Source organism: Mustela lutreola, chromosome 1 (genome assembly GCF_030435805.1).
Source record: "Mustela lutreola isolate mMusLut2 chromosome 1, mMusLut2.pri, whole genome shotgun sequence".
Lineage (NCBI taxonomy): Eukaryota > Metazoa > Chordata > Mammalia > Carnivora > Mustelidae > Mustela > Mustela lutreola.
The window spans coordinates 69,788,870-69,810,463 of NC_081290.1; the positions used below are offsets into that span (position 1 = coordinate 69,788,870).

Below are 21,594 nucleotides of genomic sequence, written 5' to 3' on the forward strand. Positions count from 1 at the left end.
TACATTAGAAATGTCCTGCGGATATAATCAAAGTTTCAGTTTTAGTCTTGCTTGAGCACAGGGTGCTTAACTGGCCTTGGGTGTTTGGATGCAACAGTGCGCATAAGGATTTGAGATATTTGATGTTGCCAAGGCACACTTCCTCGGAGTCCTCTTCTTCAGTACAGGTGAAAAAAAAAAAAATCAACTTCTAGCCAAATTAAAATTCTTTCTGTATATCTCTGCTTCTTAAGATAGGCTTGAGATGGGCTGCTAGGAGTCATTATATTTGGAATATACGTTTGTTGAATAAACGTATCAGGGGAGGGGTACCTGGGTGGCTCAGTCCATTAAGTGTCTGCCTTCGGCTCAGGTCATGATTCCAGGGTGCTGGGATCGAGTCCCCGTCAGGCTCCCTTCTCCCTCTCCCACTCCCTCTGCTTGTTCTCTCTCTCTCTTTCTCTCTGTCAAATAAATAAATAAATAAATAAATAAATAAAGTACCAGGGGGAAAAACCTGTCAGACAATAAACGCCTATCCTTTATTTAGTTTTCCAGATCACAGAGAAGGACACTAAAAATACCCAAACATCTAGTGAACTGCTGTATAGCCCTCTTGTATTATTTCTTTAAACCTTTGCTGGGTGATAGCAATTTTTTAAAAGTGTCTTTGGGGCTTAAGACCAGGTTTTACAACTTTTTGTTAAGTAAGCAAAATCCAATACATCGCGTGAGGTATTTATAGAAGAAAAAGTTCCTGTGAGATTTCTGTCTTTTCTGGAATATCCAATGAAAGTTCCTTTCCTTTGTATAACAAGTGAGAAGCACAAGAGTGTCACACCCTGAAGAAAAAGGTAAAAAGCTCAGAACAAAATACTTTGTCTCTAATCCTAGCACTAACTAGCTGGGCCCCTGGAGCTGTCCTACCTCATTTCTAGGTCTGAGTGTTCCCATTCCTTAAATGAGACAACCACTGGTTTCTTGAAGTCTCCTCAATGTTATATTCTATGACAACACTTGATTATAATATTTTAGAGTGATGATGGGAAGGTATATGTAACCAACCTGTTGCAAAGAGATGAATGAAATCAAATCAAGCATGTTTTGATGTCTACACTTTGCAGTTCTTCAGGATGCTTTCATTGTTATGATGGACCCAGCAAAATCTAACAAATTAAATGGCAGACTATCTACATTTCCAAAGTTGGTCCAAGTGCTCCCCCTCAGAACATCAGGTCACTGTTAAAAATCTATGTAAAATATGGTGCAGATCTGGCGTGATGCTGAGTTCTCAGGACTAAAGGGGACTTGCCACAAGGATTAGCCGAGCCTCGCTCTTCTGCACTAAATACAGTGGACACCAACATTGTTCTTATCTTAATTTGAGACAAATGAGCAACAACAGATTGACCTTGATTCTCTGCATTGCTGCTTTGTATTCTGTCTTTTGGAACATCAAAATTTTGCTAGTTTTAGTGAGTATTCATTTAATATGCATTTGACTCAGCAATATTTCTTGACTGAGACTGCAGTCAAGGGAGCCCCATGATTCAAACACACAAAAGAAGAAAATGTTACCCCTTTGTTAAGTAACCAAAATGGTGGATCTGGAGAATTGGATATGTTCAAACCCTTAGAGCTTTACTTAGAGCTTCAATTATTTGTTAATATTCAATTTTATTTATTTAGAGCTTCAATTATTTAGAATTTTTATTCTTGGTTTTTTTTTTTTTTTTTTTTTTTTTCATGGCAGCTTGTCCACTGAAAATATATTCACACCAGGACCAAGTAAAAGTTATATAGATGAGTATGTCTCAATGAGATAGAATGTTATAAACAGAAGTATAAAAATACCTACCATGGTGCATTATTTCATTTTGTTTTGCTTTGTTTTGGTCTTTCCTGGGGATTCTGGAACTTAAGCATTAAAGGCTATATTGATTATCTTATATGTTTTCCAGAGATTTCTATTTTAAGAAAGAAAATAATATGAATAAAATAAATGTCTCCTAGATCTTCTTCCAATTTCTCTACATTTGCCCTAGTATCTTTTTAAAATAAAAAAATTTTGAGGATTTTTGTAAGATAAAATTAAAAAATGATGGCAGGTAGAATAAAGAAAGGACTCTGGAATTAGAAATTCAAATATACTTTCTCACTTATTCAAATAAGTGGAGCAAATTACTTTTTAACCTTCAGTTCTTCACCTATGAAGCTGGAGTTACAACTTAAATCTGTTGTAAAGATTAATGTTATGTATATAATGTGAAAAAACAGAGCATGGCACATAATATATACTCAGAAAAGACACATAAATACTCAGAAAATTGTGACTGCTATTGACTAAAGTGAATTTCAAAAGCAGTGGTAGAAGTGAATATTAGTAGAACCTCCTTTGATATGGTATTTACAAGAAAAGAAAAGGAAGTGTACCACACTAGTCAATTGTTATTAAATCCTCCCCCCCCCACCCTGTTTTCATGTGTCACGTAGTTTGAATCAATGTATATTTATCCTAAGACCCTCCAGTCCAGACATGTTCAGTAAATTGCTGGATTCTAGGTGATCTTGCTTTTGCTGACATTTAGACACTAGTTCTTACTGTGAGCTACATAATACATGTCCTAGCCAGCCTCCAGCACTCTCCAAAGTGTGCCTCCAGCACTCTCCTAGCTAAACAGTGACCTGGATCTGTTTAGCTAGGTATTTAACAGAGGTGCCTTGGTCTGACCTGGTCAAGAGTCCAGCAGCTGAGCTAAGGCTGGAGAAAGCAAAGATCAAAAGAAGAAAGAGTGGATACCATCAAGGTTGGGTTAGGGCTAGTCAGTGGAAAAAGTCTAATACAAAGAGGCCAACAAATAGGGGAATAAAACTGTAGGTGGGTGTCAAGGGCCCCAGGCAGACAATCCAGATTATAAAATTCTGGGTAGAAATTAAAGTCCTATAAGGCAGGTCGTAAGCCAGTGACTAGAGAGACTGAAGCCCAGGTTCCATGAAAGCTCTTGACACCAGACTAGAAATTCCATTAAGTGATATGGGCCTTTAGCCCATGTTGGCTCTTTATTTGGCGGAATCCCATATTCACTTCTCCCAGTTTATGAGCATGGATTCTAGGTAGTCTTCTGTGTCTTAAAATGGTGCTTCTCGTGCTTGAATGTAGATGGAAATCCTCTATGCCATAATGAAGTTTCTAATTTATCACCTCTGGGATCTGGTTCAAGGTTCTGCACATCTAATAAACTTCCAGGTAATGCATATTGCTGGTCTAGGGACCACATCTTGAGTGGCAAAAACCTTAAAATATTTGTTGCTCTTCAGTCTGTCAGTGCTAATTCCTTGTGATAAAGATGAGGAGAACATTGCTGACTAACAGAAGCTAGACTTTTGGTCCATCTGGAGCCCTGATAACTCTCATCTTTATTCTCCTTATTCAATATGAGAAGGCTCATATTGAATTTAATATTGGTAGCAAAATCATATGGATGATGTGGAGAATTAAATTTTCTACTGACACAGTTGGTTTTCCCAGGCAGAAATGTTGCCCCTGAATGTTAATTCATGGCTCTAACAGCAGTTATCTTCTGCCTAGTCAAGGGCCTCATGGGTTAGGAAAGAAGGCCTTGACCTTAAATACATGCCTGATATTTTTTTTTTCAGGTGAAATATCAAATTTGCCAATTTATGCCATTTTTTCCACAAAAGGAACCTTTTATCTGATACCATTTTTTCAATTCTTCTATTCCTTTCAAATGATGTAAATTAGAATAAATCCCTGTTAGTGAGAATAGGGGCCTGGTTGCAGAACTTTGAATATCATTAAACTACAAAGATGGTAGCCTTCAAAGTACCCTGACATTTCCAGTGAGGAAAAAGAATCTGAGTAAATCCCCATCTGCATCATATACCTGGTTTTACCTCTTCTTACATAGCATATGGCTGATCCTTATAAGCCTTGTCCATCATCTTGTAAATTTGGGTAGTGCAGAGGGTAAAGTGATCTGGCATTGTGAAATATATCTGGTTGATCAGAATGTCCTGGCTTCAGAACTTTTGGGATACTGGCATGAAGTGAACACATTTTTAGTGGGTTAACTACTGAAAGGCTATACCATCACCATAATAGAGCATTGCTGTTCTGTTTATTTTTGAAATTGATAGAAATAATCATTTATTCAACATTTTATATCAAAGCACTGTTTGGAAACCTAAACAAAAGCCACAGGTACATAGTGACAGCAACCCTCCAACAATGCCTGACTGGACCTCAGCCTGAACAGGCTAGGGAACATCTTTAACCAGAGGTACGCTTAGAACCTGAGCACAGCCCATCGTATGATGCTTTACCTCCCTGTCATCCTGGGATGCCACCTAAACCACACGCACCTCCCGCCCAGTGTCGTTTGCCCCTTGTGTCATCCTTATTTTGTTATGGGCTTAGTTGGCCGTGACTCAATCTTCCCCTGATCTTTTCACTTTTAAAATGTCACATAATATCCTTGGGGTCTTCTGTTCCTATGCAAAATGTTTCTTTCACTTTCTACCTCTTCAGAAAATGTTTCCTTAGTCTCTTGGTCTTAATGGAAACCTGGTTTTCTGGGGTTTCCTTCTTCCAGGCTGCCTGCTCTAATATAGACTGGCCATATACTACAGAGACTGGAGGCAGGGCTGCTATGTTCCTAGTAGTCACAAGAGGCCCTTTAAGCTGTTAGGACCTTGTTTAAGATTGCGGATGTCTAGCTGTACCACACTTCTACCCTTTTTACTGTGCTCTTTGGCCAAATTCCTGCTTTCTTCCAGGAAGAAGATTTTCCTAGTAGACATTGTCTTCCCCTAGTTCCCAGTCCTACCTTCTATCCTCTTGGGAGATTTCAGTTTCCATGGAGATAACCCCTGAACACTCACGATGCACAACTTTTTCTTCTTACTAGTGCTAGTGACCAACAATACCACACAATTTCTGCGACTCATGTATGCCTGTGGCAGTCCCCAAGACTTCTCATCACTCAGACCTGAATTATTCTCTCATCTTCCAGTATCGTTACATCTTCCCCTTCCAGTCTAAAAGCGGTTTGGTCATATTTGTATTATTATATTCTTGGTTGCACTCTTCTCTCACTGCACCAGCAGGCCAAACCCCTACACTGTCAACTAAACTATCCTCCTCAATGATACTGCTGAGCATGGTTGGAGAAAGCCACAGAGATAGTCAGGCTGAGACCACTACAGATCTGTGGTCTCTAGGCCCTGCTGGACCCATAAGTCTGCCCCCATTGTTCCCTCATCTGGTATTCTTAAAGGCAAACCCAAACTCTACCTTTCTTTTCCAAGCTCCTACCCAATTTCCTTCCCACTTCCTCTCAACACATGACTTTGCCTTTTTAGCTAATTAAATTTACAATGAGAATTTGGGACATACCAGGGATATAAAGAAAAATATAGAAAATACTTTTTACCTACTACTCAGTTTAATGAAACTTTCCCCAAACTATTAAGTTTCTTCTGTTCCCCTTTCTGATCACATCCCTTATACTCATCCTCCCAAACATCATAAAGATTCTGATTTTAGTGTTTATCGTGCATATCTCTGTGACTGTACTTCATGTTTATGTATCCCTACACAACATAGAACTAGAGTATCATTTCACGTGTTTTAAAATTTTTTATAAGTACAATCATAGCCCTCTCTGTGTCTTCCTGCCCCTCTTCATTCTTTCTCCTCTTTTCTTTATACTTTGCGAAGTTAATTAATGTTGATATATGAAATGAAGATCCATTTTGTATAAAATGAATAGGTTACAATGTATTTGTCCATTTTCCTATGGACATTTAGGCATAAGGGCATTTGAAGGGCATTTAGCCTGTTTCAATATTTTTTAATTGAAGTTGATTTAATATGAAGATTCCTTTGTCTTCTGGTATACATTTTCAAGAATTTTTCTAGACTATAACCTTAGAAGTAGAATTGCTTTTTAGCTTATATTATTGACCTGAGAACTTCTTTTCTAACATAAGCATTTAATCCTATAAATCTCCCTCTAAGCACATTTTGATATGTAGTGTAGTGACTGGTTTTGATATAAATGTACATACACACACACAGTTTTTTAGTTTGTTAAGGTCTGTTTTACAACCTAGGATATAATCTCAGTAAATATTCCATGTGTACTTTGAAACAAAGTGTATATTCTGTTGTTGAACGAGATTTGTAGTAACTGTCAATTAGGTCAAGTTGTTGGTAGTGTTATTTAAGTATTATATATCCTCACTGATTTTTTGTCTACTTGTCCAGTCCATTGTTGAGAAAGGAATGTTGGCATCTCTGAGTATATCATTGTGGATTTATCTATTTCTCCTTTAAGTTTTATTTTTTCTCCTTTGAGAAGTATTTAAGTTTTTGCTTCATATATTATGAAGTTCTGTTAAGTACATTTACCTTTAAGATTGTTACATCTTCTTAGTTAATAACCATGTTATCATTATATAATGCTCATATTCTTTACATGAAATCTATCTTATTTGGTATTAATATAGTCTCTGCAATTTTCTTTTGATTAGTGATTCCATGATGTAACTTTTTCAGCCCTTTTACTTTTAACCTATTCATGTCATTGTTTTTAATTATAAATATGAAGCATATAATCCATTTTTTAATATCCACGCTGATAATCTTCTTTCCTTTAATTGGTGTATTGGTGTGTGTGTGTGTGTGTGTGTGTGTCTATGTGTGTGTAGCTTACATTTAATGTTATTATTGATGTGGTTTGATTAAAAACAAACCTTTTACTATGTATTCTCTATGCCATTGGTTTTTGGTTTTTTCCTCTGCTTTTAAATTTATTTTGTTTTTTTTGTTATTCCATTTTACCTCCATGATTGGCTTATTATTTAATCTTATTTTTAAAAGTTAGTAATTACTCCCCAAATCACCATAAATGTTTTTATTAATTAGTCTACCTTCAAATATCTCAGGGATATAATTGCATACTATACTTTTAGTGTAAGAACTATACAACAATAACTCCTCAATCATCCCTGTCATTCCTTCTTGCTATTGTTATATATATTTTTTCTACATGTCATAAGCATTTAATATATCGCTACCATTTTTGCTTTAGGCCAGTGGTTAGCAAACTCTGGTCTGTAGACTAAATCCTGAATATTAATTACTTTTACAAATGAAATATTATACACAATCACACCTCTTTGTTTATGTATTGTCAGTGGTTGTTTTTACACAACCATAGCAGAGTTGAATGGTTGTGACAGAAACTGTGTATTCCAAAAAGCCTAAAATATTTACTATCTGTCTTTCACAGAAGTGTGCCAGCCTCTGCCTTCGGCAATTATCTTTTATAGTCACTAGTCAGAAAAGATGAAATTAACATCTACTTTCATTTATACCATTTGTAGCACTCTCCATTTCTTTCATATCTAAGAGATACAAAAGAGATCTAAGTATCTGTTATGTCTTGCTTGAAGAGCTTCCTTTGTTATTTCTTGCAGTGCAGTTCCGATGATAATGAATTTGTCAGTTTGTATTTTTCTGGATAAAAGTCTTTATCCCTCCAAATTTTTACAGGTTATTTCTACTTTAAAAAAATCTGGAGTTGATGTTTTTCCTGTTTCAGAACTTTCTTTTTTTTTGTTTTAAGATTTTATTTATTTATTTGACAGAGATCACAAGTAAGAGAGATGCAGGCAGCAGAGAGAGGAGGAAGCAGGCTCCCTGCTGAAGCAGAGAGCCCAATGCAGGGCTCGATCCCAGGACCCCGGGATCATGACCTGAGCTGAAAGCAGAGACTTTAACCCACTGAGCCACCCAGGCGCCCCTTGTTTCAGAACTTTCAATGTCACCTATGTACTAACAAGAAATACAAAATATTTTCTTATTTTTGTTGCTCTGTGTGTAATTTGTGTTTTGTTTTGCTTTGGTTGTCTTAAAATTTTCTCTTTATTTTCATTTTTCAGAAGCTTGAATACAATATAGATGGAATTTTTTGTTTGTTTGCTGGTGTAGGTATATGTAGGTATATGTAGGTATATGTAGGTATATGTAGGTATATGTCATTACTCTAGTATTTTCTGTACTTTTTAGATTGGTGTGTTGATATTTAAGATTTTGGGAAAATCTTGGGCTACAGCTTCTTCAAATACATATCATGTCTTTTTCTTTCTTCTGAGATTCAAATAATACATACATTTTTGTTCATAATTGTGTCACAGTTTTTGAATGTTCTCATGCCTTTTCACTTCTTTCTTTTGTGTTTCAGTTTGGATAATTTCTATTAGTCTCTTTTCAAGTTCACTGATTATTTCCTTGATGGTATCATTTCTACTAATTAGATTGTTAAAGCCATTCTTTATTTTTGTTTTTGTTTTATATCCCTGGGATTTGCATTTAATCATTTCCAGTAGTTTCTATCTCTGCTAAAAGTCTCCATCTGATCATGCAAGTTACTCATATTTTTTAAAGATTTTATTTATTTATTTGACAGAGAGAGAGAGAGAGAGAGATCACAAGTAGGCAGAGTCAGGCAGAGAGAAGGAGAAGCAGGCTCCCTGCTGAGCGGAGAGCCACATGCAGGACCAGACCCCAGGACCCTGCTATCATGACCTGAGCCAAAGGCAGAGGCTTAACCCACTGAACCACGCAGGCACTCCATCCACATTTCCCATTAGAGTCTTTGGTATATTCTATTTCTAATAGTTCCAACATTGGGGCCGTATATGAATCTGGTTCTCTTGATTGCCTTTTTTTTTCTCCTTTTCTGTTAACTATTTTTCTTTGTCTTCATCTTTATCTTTGTGTTCATCTTCTTTGTGTGGTATATAGGATAATACATATGAAATAAATAGTACTTATGCCGGGTAGTGGGAATTTCTCTTTTTCTACTAAGTCTTTAATTTGAGTCAACCTAGTCAGTAACTGACCTGGGTTTGGGTTTTGTTGTTGGTATGGCTACCTTCCGTGCATCACCAGTTTCAAATTACTCAAGCACTCATTTGTACTTAGAGTGGCATTTGAGTGGCTGGAGACTTTGTTCTCCACTCTCTATTTCAGGCTTTTCCTCATAGCTTCTACCTAACAGAGGTTCGGTGTTCATGCTTTTATGCCTCCCTCCGTGGTAGGCTGCTGCTACTAGTTGTCCAGTGTTTGCTGGACTGGTAGTTGGGATTAGAGACCTTCTCTGTTGTACTACTTCAGCCTTGACTTTAGGCAAAATCTGTATTCTTGGGTCTTGGGGATAAGGCTTTCTCAGGGGTCCTGTCCTTCTCTTAGCAATAGAGTATCAGAGAATCTCTGATCTCTCTTGACTGCAATGAATCTTCACTTGTGCCCTGGTGACAACAGTCTGCAGTTTTTGGTCTACAGGGAGGATGATCCAAGTGGTGTGTCTTCAGAGACTGCCAGCTTCCCTCTCACAGGCTTGAATCACCAAGGGATGCTTTATCCAGATTCCCAATTTGTTTCCAGTCTTTCTCCTGAGCATCTAGTGAGGATAAAGAAAAGTCTGTTAGTGAATGCAGATTACCCTTCAGTTTATGGCTTCAAGTATCTCTGGACTTTGATAGTAGCCCACTCTTGACTTTCAGTAAGTCATTAAATATTCTGGCTGAATTCATACCAGCTGACATCTCTTCTTCTGTGGAGGGAAGCTCTGTTCCATGAAGGCATTTACTTTTTCTTAGATATCAGGCTAGTTGGTTCCTCTGAGACTGCTGCTTTCAGAGTAGTTAAGGAAAAGTTGTGATTTTTATATATTCAGCTTTTTCTTGAGTTTATAGTGGGAATAATAGTCTTTACATTTTTGTATATTCTAAAATGAAGCTGAAATTTCTGCATTACAAATAAATTTCCCTAGTATATAATTTGTTACCTCACTTTTTATGGTATCTTTTACTTATGGAATTTTTTTTATTTTAATGTAGTCAAATTTATTAATATTTCCTTTATATATTGTGCTTCTGAAGTCAGGTTGAGAAATTTTTTGCATTCCATAATTCATAAGCATGCCTTACTTTTGAATGGGAAAAAATTAGGGCATTGGGAAGAATATCCTCATTTCTGTTCATACTTTTCAAATCATGCCTCATTTTATCTTCATACCCCGCTTTCTCTCATTACAGCAGATTATATAACTTAATTTTTTCTTGCCCCATCAATCATCTTTCTCCTTAATCTTTAATTTCTCTTTTGTTTTTCTGGCCATGTCCTCTCAGCATTTATATATGCTCAAGTATCCCCATTCTTTTTAAGAAAAGCCATCGCTTTTTTTCTATATTATTTTATTTTCTCCAGTTTTATTGAGAGAAAATTGACCTACATCATTGTATAAGTTTAAGGTGTAGAGCATGATGGTTTGATTTTTATATATTGAAATAATTACCATGGTAGACCTAACATCCATCTTCTCATATAGATACAATAAAAATAAAATAAAATAAAATAAGAAAAAAAAGAAACTTTCTCTGTATAATGAGAACTCATAGGACTTACTCTTAACAGCTTTCCTATACATTGCATATCAGTTTTAGCTGTAGTCATCATGTTGTACATGATATCCCTAGTACTTATTTATCTAATAGCTAGAAGTCTTTACTTCCTGACCACCTTCCTCCAATTTCATGACCCCTACCCTCTGCCTCTAGTCACTGCAAATCTGATCTTTTTCTCTATGTGTGTGTATGTGTGTGTGTGTGGTTTGGATTCGAGATATACATGAGATCATATAGTATTTGTCTTTCATTGACATTTCACTTATAATGCTTTCAAGGTCAATCCATGTCACCACAAATGATAGGATTGTCTTATTTTTTTGTGACTGAATAACATTCTATTGTATATATCATTCCATAATTTCTTTATTTATTTATCTGTCTATGGACACTTATGTTGTTTCCCAGTCTTGGCTATGGTAAATAATGTTGTTATGAATATGAAGGTGCAGATGTCTTTTTCAGCTAATGTTTTAATTTTCTTTGGATATATTTCAGAAAGTTGAATTGCTAGATTATATGGTAATTCTATTTTTTTTTTTTTAATTGAGGATCCTCCATACTGGTTTCCATTGTGGCTATACCAGTTTACATTCCCACCAATAGTTCCCACAAGGGTTCCCTTTCTCCACATTTATGGCATTACTTGTTATCTCTTAACTTTTTGATGATGGCTATTATAACAGACATGAGGTGATATCTCATTGTGGTTTTAAATTGCATTTCTCTAATGACTAGTGATGTTGAGCATCTTTTCATTTACTTATTGACCTTTATATACCCTCTTTAGAGAAATATCTATTCAGGTCCTTTACCCATTTTTTATATTGGATTATTATTGTTTTTTGATGTTGTATTGTATGGGATTTTTACATATTTTTAGATATTAATCCCTTTTCATATATTTGGTTCACAAATATTTTTTACTATTCTATAGGTTATCTTTTCACTTTATCGATGGTTTCTTCTGCTGTGCAGAGGATTTTTAGTTTAATGGAGTCCCACTCACTTATTTCTGCTTTTGTTGCTTATGCTTTAGGTGTCATATCCAAAATTTCATTACTAAGACCTACATCATGGAGCTTTATTCCCATGTGTTCTAGGAGTTCCATGGTTTCCTACATTTAAGTCTTTAATAATCTATTTTAAGTTAATTTTTGTGAATGGTGTAAAATAATGGTTAAGTTTTATTCATTTTTAAAATTTATTTATTTGAAAGACAGTGGGGGAAGGGGCAGAGCGAGAGAATATCTAAGCAGAATCCCTCTGAGTGTGGAGCCCAACATGGGGCTTGATCTCATAAGCCACAAGATTAGGACCTGAAGCAAATCTGAGAGTCAGAGCTTAACTGTCAGAGCCACCCAGGTGCCCCAAGTTTCATTCTTTTACATATGAATATCCAATTATCCCAACACCATGTATTGAAAAGACTGTCTTTTCCCATTGAATATTCTTGGCTCCCTTGTCAAGTATTAGTTGATCATATATTTATTTCTGGATTTATTTCTGGCCTTTTGATTCTGTTCCATTGGTTTATTGCTCTGTCTTTACATTACCACACTGTTTAGATGACTATATCTTTTTAGTATAGCTTGAAATCAGAAAGTGTGACATCTCCTACTTTGTTCTTCTTGGGATTTCTGTGATTATTTGGGGTCTTTTGTGGTTACATCTATGTTTTAGTATTTTTTCTTTACTTTGGTAAAGAAAATGCCATTGGAACCTTGATAAGAATTGCATTGAATTTATAGATGACTTTTGATAGCATTGATATTCTAGCAATATTAATTCCTCCAATGCATGAATATGGGGTATCTTTCCACTTATGTGTGTCTTCTTTAATTTCTTTCATCAATGTCTTGTAGGTTTCATAGTAGAGAAATTTCACCTCCTTAGCTAAAGTTACTCCTAAGTACTTTATTGTTTTTGATGCTATTTTAAATGGGATTTATTTATTCATTCATTCATTCATTCATTCATTTTTAGAAAATTCATTGTTGGGGCACTAGGGTGGCTCAGTCAGTTAAGCATCTGACTTTTTTTTTTTAAGGATTTTATTTATTTGACACAAGTAGGCAGAGAGGCAGGCAGAGAGAGAGAGTAGAAAGCAGGCCCCGTGCTGAGCAGAGAGCCCGATGCGGGACTCAATCCCAGGACCCTGAGCCGAAGGCAGCGGCTTAACCCACTGAGCCACCCAGGCGCCCCTAAGCATCTGACTTTTTAAAAACATTTTATTTTATTTTATTTCTTTTCAGAATTCATTGTTTATGCACCACACCCAGTGCTCCATGCAATACATGCCCTCCATAATACCCACCACCAGGCTCACCCAACCCCCCCACACCCCTCCCCTCCAAAACCCTCAGTTTGTTTCTCAGAGTCTGACTCTTGATTTTGACTGAAGTCATGATCTCGTGTCCTGGGATTGAGCACAGAGTCAGGCTCTATGATCAGCATGGACTCTGCTTGTCTCTCTCCCTCTACTCCTCCCCCAACTCTATCCCCCCCTAATAAACAACTAAATATAAACTTCTAAAAAAATCAATGTTAGTATATATAAACACTACTGAATTTTGAATGCTAATTTTGTGTCTTGCAACTTTAATGAATTCAGTATTGATTTATTGATTAGGTATAACAGCTTTTTGGTTGAGTTTTTAAGATTTTCTATTTATAAAATCATGTCATCTGCAAATAGAGAGTTTTACTTGCTCTTTTCCCATTCTGATTCCTTTTATTTCCTTTTCTTCCTGATTGTTCTAGCTAGGACTTCTAGAACTATGTTGAATGGGAGTCATGAATGTATGCAGCTTTGTCTTATTCCTGATTTTAGAGGAAAGTTTCAACATTTCCCCATTGACTATGATGTTAACCATGGGATTATCATTTTTTGTTTTTATTGTATTGAGTTATGTTCTTTCTATAACTAATTTAAGAGTTTTATCATGAATGGATTTTAAATTTTTGCAAATGTTTTTTCTGCACCTGTTACATGAAATTATGTGATTCTTTCCTTTAATTCTACTGTGTTCTATTACATTGATGGATTTGTATATGTTGAACTATCCTTGCATCCTAAGAATAGACCTTACTTGGCCATGGTGTATAATGTGCTGCTGAATTTGGTTTAGCTAATGTTTCATTGAAAATTTTTGCATCTATAGTCATCATGGAAATTAGCCTGTAGTTTTCATTTTTAGTATTGTCTCTTCTGGGTTTGGTATTGGGATAACACAGGTCTTACAAAATGAGTTTGGGAGTATTCCCTCCTCTTTAAGTTTTTAGAAGAGTTTGAGGAGGACAGGAGTGAATTCTTTAAATGTTTGGTAAAATTTACCAGTGAAAACATCTGGTTCTGGACTTTTTTGTTGTTATTGGGGGACTTTTGATTACTGATTCAAATTTTTTTACTAGTAATTGGTCTATTCATATTTTTATTCTTATTTATTCAGTCTCGGTAAATTGTATGTTTCTAAGAATCTTTTTCCATTTCTTCTTGGTTTTCCAGTTTATTGTTATACAGTTGGTCATTATGATCTCTCTTTCTTTTAAAAGATTTTATTTATTTATTTGAGAAAAAGAAAGAGAGAGAAGAGCATAGAGGAAGGGCAGAGGAAAAGAGAGAAGCAGACTCCATTGAGCAGGGGGCTCGATGCTGGGCTTATTCTCAGGACTCTGGGATCATGACTTGAGCCATAGGCAGATGCTTAATGACTCAGCCACCCAGGCACTCTCAACATGATCTCTTATGGTCCTCTGAATTTGTGTGTTATCAGGTATAGTGTCTCCTTTTTCATTTATAATTTTCTTGATTCAGGTCCTCTCTCCTTTTTCCTTGTTAGGAAAGGAGTTTCCTTGATAGCTAGGAGTTTGTCGATTTGTTTACTTTTTTGAAAGAACCAACTCTTAGTTAATCTTAGTTAACCAACTCTTGGTTAACCTTTTCTATTTTTTTGTTATTTATTTCATTTGTTTCTGCTCTAATATTTATGATTTCTTTTATTACAATGAATTTGACTGTTTGTTCTTCTTTTCCTAGTTCTTTAAAGTACAGGTTAGGTTGTTTATTTGGGATCTCTCTTGCTTCTTAATGTAGGTATTTTTGTGAACTTCTCTCTTAGAACTTCTTTTGCTGCATCTCACAAGTTCTAGTATGTTGTGTTTCCCTTTTCATTTGTCTGAAGAAACATTTTTATTTCTCCTTTAATTTCTTCTTTAATCATAGGCTGTTCAGGGTAGTGTTGTTTAATTTCCATGTGTGAATTTTCCAGTTTTCTTCTTGCTTTTTATTTCTAGTTTCATGATGTTTCAGTCTTAGTCTTCTTGAATTTGCTAAGACTTATTTTGTGCCCAAACACATGGTCTAGCCTAAAAAATGTTCCATGTCATCTTGTGAAAAAAAAAAAAAAAAAAAAACATTTGCTATTATTGGGCATAATGTTCTGTATATATCTGATGATTCCATTTGGTCTGTAATATTGTCCAAATCCACTTTGCTCCTCACTGATTCTCTGTCTAGATGATCTATCCATTGCAGAAGGTGGGGTATTAAAGTCCCAAACTATTATTGTATTTTTGTTGATTTTTCCGTTTAGCTTTGTTTTTATTTTTGTTTTGTTTTTGATTCAGTTTTATTTTGCTTTATATATTTAGATGTTACAGTATTGAGTGTATACAATTGTTGTATTTTCTCAATGTACTGATCTGTTTATCACCATATAATGATCTTCTTTATCTCTTTTTACCATTTTTAAAGTCTTTTTTGTCTGATAATTATAGCTACCCCTGCTTTATGTTGGTTATCATGTTCTTGAAATGTCTTTTTCCATCCCTTTATTCTCAGTCTGTCTTTAAGGCTCAAGTGAGTCTCTTGTAGACAGCATATTGATAGATCTTATTTTTAAAAACCATTCAGCAATTCTGTGTCTTTTATTGGAGAATTTAATCCATTTTCATTTAAAGTAATTATTAGTAAGTGAGGGCTTATTTTTGCCATTTTGTCAATAGTTTTCTAGTTGTTCTATAGTTCTGCTGCCCCTTGTTTTATTGTTGTTGTTGTTTTATCTTGTGTTTTTTAAGTTTCTTTTTTTGGTATTTGTATGCTTTGAGTTTTTTGTCATATTCTTTTGAGTAGTTACTACAGGATTTCTCCTTATGGTAGAAAATCTTAAAAGATCTTAAACTTCTATTTTAAGTTTAAATTTAAAAATATATTTTAGAAAAATTTGAAATACCTTAAATTTATAACACTCTAAACTGATAAAAATTTATCTTCAATAGAGTTTTTGAATTAACACTTTTACTTCTCTTCCACCTCACAGTTTAGACTATTGCTGTTACAATTTACATGTTTGTTTGTTTTTTAATAGTGTTCCTCATAAGAGATCATTGTATTTATGATTCTTTAAACTACTTTTTTTTAACTTTCTAATTAGGATTGTAAGTGAATTATACACCACTATTACCAGATTGTAGAATTTATCTATGACTCTATATTTACCATTAAATCTCTGGTGAGATTTACACTTTTTATATTTTTATTATCTAAATAGTTTTCTTTTATTAAAAATATTTTATTTATTTATTTTTGTGTGTGAGAGAAAGTGCATGAATGAGGAAAGGGGACAGAGGAGACACAGACTGCCTTCTAGGCAGGGAGCTCAAAATGGGGCTTGATCCCAGGGTTCTGGGATCATGACCTGAGCCAAAGGCAGATGCTTAATTGACTGAGCCCCTGAGGTACCCAATATATATGTATTTTTTAACTTTCATTCAAAGAATACCCGTTAGCATTTCTTGTAAGGCAGGTCTGGTGGTAATAAATAACCACAGCTTTTGTTTGTTAGTAAATTCTTTTTCCTTCCTTTGTTTCTGAAGGATAACTTCACCAGGTATAGAATTCTTGGCTGATAGTTATTTTCTTTCAATATTTTGAATATATCATTACATTCTCTCCTGCCCTGAAAAATTTCTGTTGAGAAATCTGCTAATACTCTTTGGAGGTTCCCTTGTATATAACTTTTCTCTTTTCTTTTGATGCTCTTAAAATTCTTTCATTATCTTTGACTATAGACAATTTAATTATACTGTGCCTCAGTTTAACCCTATTTAAGTTTAACTTTTTAGGATCTTCTGGGCTTCATGGATCTGGATGTCCATATCTTTTCTTTTCCCCAGATTCAGGAACTTTTCAGCCATGATACTTCACACATATATAACTTTTTGTGACTTTTTCTTTCTCTTCTCTTTCTGGCATTTTCATAGTGTGCATATATTTTTTTTATTCTCTACTATAATTTATGTAGGCTTTCTTCACTTTTTTTCATTCTTTTTTAAATTCTTTTTCCTTCTCTGACTGGTAATTTTCAAAGTCTTATCCTTCAAGTGAGTGATTTCTTTTTTCTTTTTTTTTTGCATGGTCAGATTCTTTTAAAACTCTCTATTGAGTTATTCAGTTCGGTTATTGTATTTTTCAACTCTAAAATTTCCATTTAATTGTGGGTTTTTTTGATGGTAGCTATTTCCTTATCCAACTTCTCATTTTGCTCATGCATTTTTTTCTAACTTTATTTAGTTGTGTGTCTGTGCTTTCTTGTAATTCACTAAACTTCTTTAGATGATTGTTGTGAAATCCTTATTTAACAGTTCATAGATCTCCATTTATTTAGGGTCAGGTATTGGAACTTTATTAATTTCCTTTGGTGATGTGGCGATGTTGATGTTATATTTACCTGTTTTTTTTTATGTGTGTGTTTAATCTTTGTGTCCTTATTAATGCTATTTATTTATTTTAATAATTAAGCTCCTCTCCTAGACTTACAAATTTTCTTTGGTAGAGACAGCTCTTCAATAGTCAACTCAGCTTGGGTTTCTGGGTTTGTCTTCTGGTAATGTCCTTGGGCAGGTGGGGCCTGCTATTATGGTCTTTTGGGGAGCAAATTCTGAAGGGAGTGTCTGCGGTGAGTGCCACTGGCTGAAAATATTTTTATAGTATTATGGGCTTGGTTTCCTATCCAACTGAAGCTGTAGGATTGGGCTCCATGCTTGCTTGGATTCTCTGATGAGGCTTACTGGATGGTCAGGACTGGGTTCAATATTTGAGAGTGGGTAGAGCTATGAATTGACTTCCCTGGCCTGGCAGGGCAGTAGAATGGGGCTCTGGACCTGTATAATTTGTTTGGGGACCTGAATCAAGCCAGAGTGTGCACTGAATTCCCTGGTCAGATGAGGTTACTAGTTTTGCTCTGCAGGTAGGGGAAGCCACAGGCTGTGCTCTCTGTTCAAGTGTCACTGTATATTGGGCTGTTGAATGAGCTATGCAGATTTCCCCATGCTCTGGTTAGGTTCCTTGGTTGGACAGACTGAAAGTTGTATTAGAGATAAGTGGGGTTACAAATTAGATTCTCTTCCCAGGAGCAGTGGGAAAAGCAGCTCTGAAGCCTAAAGCTTTTGTTGTTGTTGTTCTCTTAACTCAAGACAACCCCCACCCCAAGTTCCCTGACTAAACACAGCACGGCCACTAAGTTTGTTCTGCAAACTATTGGCTCTGACTGTCCATCTCTCAGCTGGAGTGCCACGGGTCCACACAGCTTCTGGGAATTGCCAGGCCTTCAGTTTGGATGGAGCTGGAAGAAAACCTCTACAGTATATCTTAGCTCCCTTGACTAGGCAGTAGGGGGAGGGGCTGCTCTATTTACTCTCAATTTCCCAAACAGGTTCTCTGGTTGAGAGGAATGGGAGCTAACCTCAGCCTTGTCTGTGAATTAATCCCTTGTCTCTATGTAGCACTGGGACACTTTATACTGGCTTTGCTCTGGGGGTGATCAGCTTTGTCTGCCAGACTCTCAGCTTGAGTACCTTAAGTCTATAAATCTTCCAGGAGGTGTCATCAGAAGATATTCTAGGCTCCCTTGCTTGGGCAGAAAGAGAAGGTACTACTGCAAGGTAGACTCAATTTCTCAGATAGGCTTTCTGGTTAAGAAGGGCTGGGAGCTACTTTCTCTTAATTTAATGACCTTGTTTACTTGAGAAACGCCCATTAAATAGAGTGATGACATTGTTTCCTCAGTTGTTCTTCTCTGCTTCTCCTCCTGTCACTGCCAGTGCCTTTACTAGCTAATTTCTCTTCTCATGCCCCTGAATGGTTTTGTGCCTTAAGGTTCAATCTTCAGTCATCCTTTTTTCTCACTAGATGCACTTGCTTTCAGTGACTTTATGCATATCTTTGATTTCCACTATTAGTCAATGATTTCTAGAAATATGCTTTTTGAGACTTAATATCACCCTTATAATCCAGATTCATGTCTGTTTTCTGAATGAAAACGGTTTTCTGAGTATTTTAAGACATTTCAGAAACCACATTGTTAGAACTAAACTCATCATCCTTTACTAAAATCCCTCCTTCTTTTTTTTTTTTTTAAAGATTTTATTTATTTATTTGACAGAGAGAGATCACAAGTAGGCAGAGAGGCAGGCAGAGAGAGAGAGAGAGGAGAAAGCAGGCTCCTCGCTGAGCAGAGAGCCCGATGTGGGGCTCGATCCCAGGACCCTGAGATCATGACCTGAGCCGAAGGCAGAGGCTTTAACCCACTGAGCCACCCAGGTGCCCCAAATCCCTCCTTCTTTATACTTCCAGATAGTTTAATAGTCCATAATTTATTGGTTTTACCTGAAATTCCTCTCTTTCATCATTTCAATTCTAAAGTGCTTCTAATTCCATTTCTAAGGCTAGGTAATTCCATTTAATAAATAGCCCTTTACCCCATTTAATAATTTTCTTTGGAATCCAGATTCTCTTCTCTCGTCATCTGTTTCTATTTTGACCTAGATTCTTTTTATTATTTTCCTTTCCTAGAATATTAAAATAACCTCCAAACAAACTTGTTACTTTATTAAGTTTCCACCTTCTAGTACATTCTCTACTTTGACATCCAGTAAACTTTCTAAAAATCAAATATAATCATGTCACTCTCTTATAATAGGTATATTTCATGCAGCTTCTTTTTGCTCTAAGAATTAAGTTTAGTCCTCTAGTTGACTTTTTAAAATATAATTGTGGGGAAAAATCATAAAATAAAATATATTTGTGGTATGTAAAAATTAAATCTATTCTTGTGCATGATCTCCCAACCAAAAAATTTCCAAATAGACAAAGAAAAGGAACTATTGTACTTAACCATAACTGTAGGTAAATGCTGTATTTACCACCAAGAAAATGCAGTAGTTATCTAGAGCTTTTCTAGTAACATAACTGATTCTTTCTGAGGAATGTCCCTTGTTAGTCGGTATCATATATGAAATTTTTCCTCAGATGCAACCAAGGTAGAATGAAAATGATTAAAATCATAACAAGTTGTCATATGATCCATGTCTTATGTATTTGGCTTCATTCTCTGTGAAAATGAATTTATTTTTCAGTTTTGAATGAGTGAGATATACCTGTAAGAAGACCAAGTTAGTGTTTGTAGGCATCTTCAGTCCTGTCCCTCCACCCAAAAGTTTACACTCACTCACACAGAGAGTTTACATTTATTTTATGAATTATTCACCATAGTGTGCTAGGCCATTGTTTTGCTAGGATTTACCCATATTGCCTTATTTAGGTTTCCTTTTCAATTTTTAAGATAACTGATCAAGATTAGGGATTGAGTTTTTGGTGAAGAAATATAAGGAAGTTAACAAAGTCCTTGTATCCAAGTCCCGCATGCATGGCCGTCTTCCACGGATATTATCCCACTAATGCTAATGAATTTGTCATAGAACATGGTTCCATGAATATGTGTCTGTCCTTATAAGAGGCAACTTCAAAATTTAAATAGAAATTAAAAAATAGAAAAAAAATTTAAAAATAGAAAATAAAAAAATAGAAATCATTATCTTAATTTAAAATATAAATTTTCAGGGGTGCCTGGGTGGCTCAGTGGGTTAAAGCCTCTGCCTTAGGCTCAGGTCATGATCCCAGAGTCCTGGGATCAAGCCCTGCATCAGGCTGTCTGCTCAGCAGGGAGCCTGCTTCCCCCTTTCTCTCTGCCTGCCTCTCTCTCTGCCTGCCTCTCTGCCTACTTTTGATCTCTGTCTGTCAAACGAATAAATAAAATCTTAAAAAAAAAAATATATATATATATATATATATATATAAATTTTCAAATTGATGGATTTGGTCTAATTGATAGCACAATGGCCCTTTACCCAGGCTTTTAATTCTTGGTTGTATCCTGAAAAACGAATGTGTATTTATCTGCAACTTTATTATAATATTTTCTAAAGATTCAAGATGCTTTCTGGATTTAATTTTTGCCAGAGGATCTTTAAAAACCAGAGCAGAATTGCAAATGAAGATGCTTTGTTAAAACAACAAAGACTAAGGCTGTGGATTAGTGAAGTTGGAGACCAAATCATTATTCCAAACCAAACCTGATTGTCGCTATCTCTTTAAATAACATTGGGCAGACATTTAAAGATTTTTTTATACATTTTAATTCAGGTGGTAACTTGACTCAAAACAACATTGATCTTTTTTCTAATTCATTCTTGGTCATGTATATCAGGCTAAATGTCAAAATAAATTTGAAATTATTTGAGGCTATCTGCATAGGGTATTAAATTCTTAGAGAGTCTTTTTTTCCCATGCTGACTTTCATGTTACCATTATTTTCATTTCCCCTTGAGCTTTAGCTGTTTAGAATTATGATTCATTCTTTTCACCATATACCCTGATCATTAACCAATTAAAACTTAATTAGGCAGAGAAGCAAGAGAGTCTATGGATAATGATGAGGCTGGAAACTCTCTTGTACAACTTGTTGGCTCAAATTGGAAGAAGAGTATCATGCCAAATTATCTTTACGTGCTCATGAATAATGTTCTAACAAAGGTGGATGGAGGCATGAGCATAAAGCATAGTTCTAATGGAAGGAATAATAGTAATATCCACGTTGGTAACACATGCTAATGTCTTGACAAGATGTTATCTGCTCTTGCTGCTAAATTTGATGCATATTAAGTTAGCACCCCCTATTGCTATCTACTATTTTACAGAATGAACTAGAAGAGAAAGAATACAGCTTTCAGGATCTGCAAATTCCTCATGTGACGATAAAATAATTGCATAGAGAATAC

The 21,594-nt window shown here is 35.4% G+C and overlaps 1 protein-coding gene across 9 annotated transcripts in view; it reads left to right on the forward strand.

The window, feature by feature from the left end:
- The window catches only part of INPP4B (inositol polyphosphate-4-phosphatase type II B), an 834,661-nt gene that overhangs the window by 438,688 nt on the left and 374,379 nt on the right, over positions 1-21,594 (forward strand). The window lies entirely within an intron of this gene.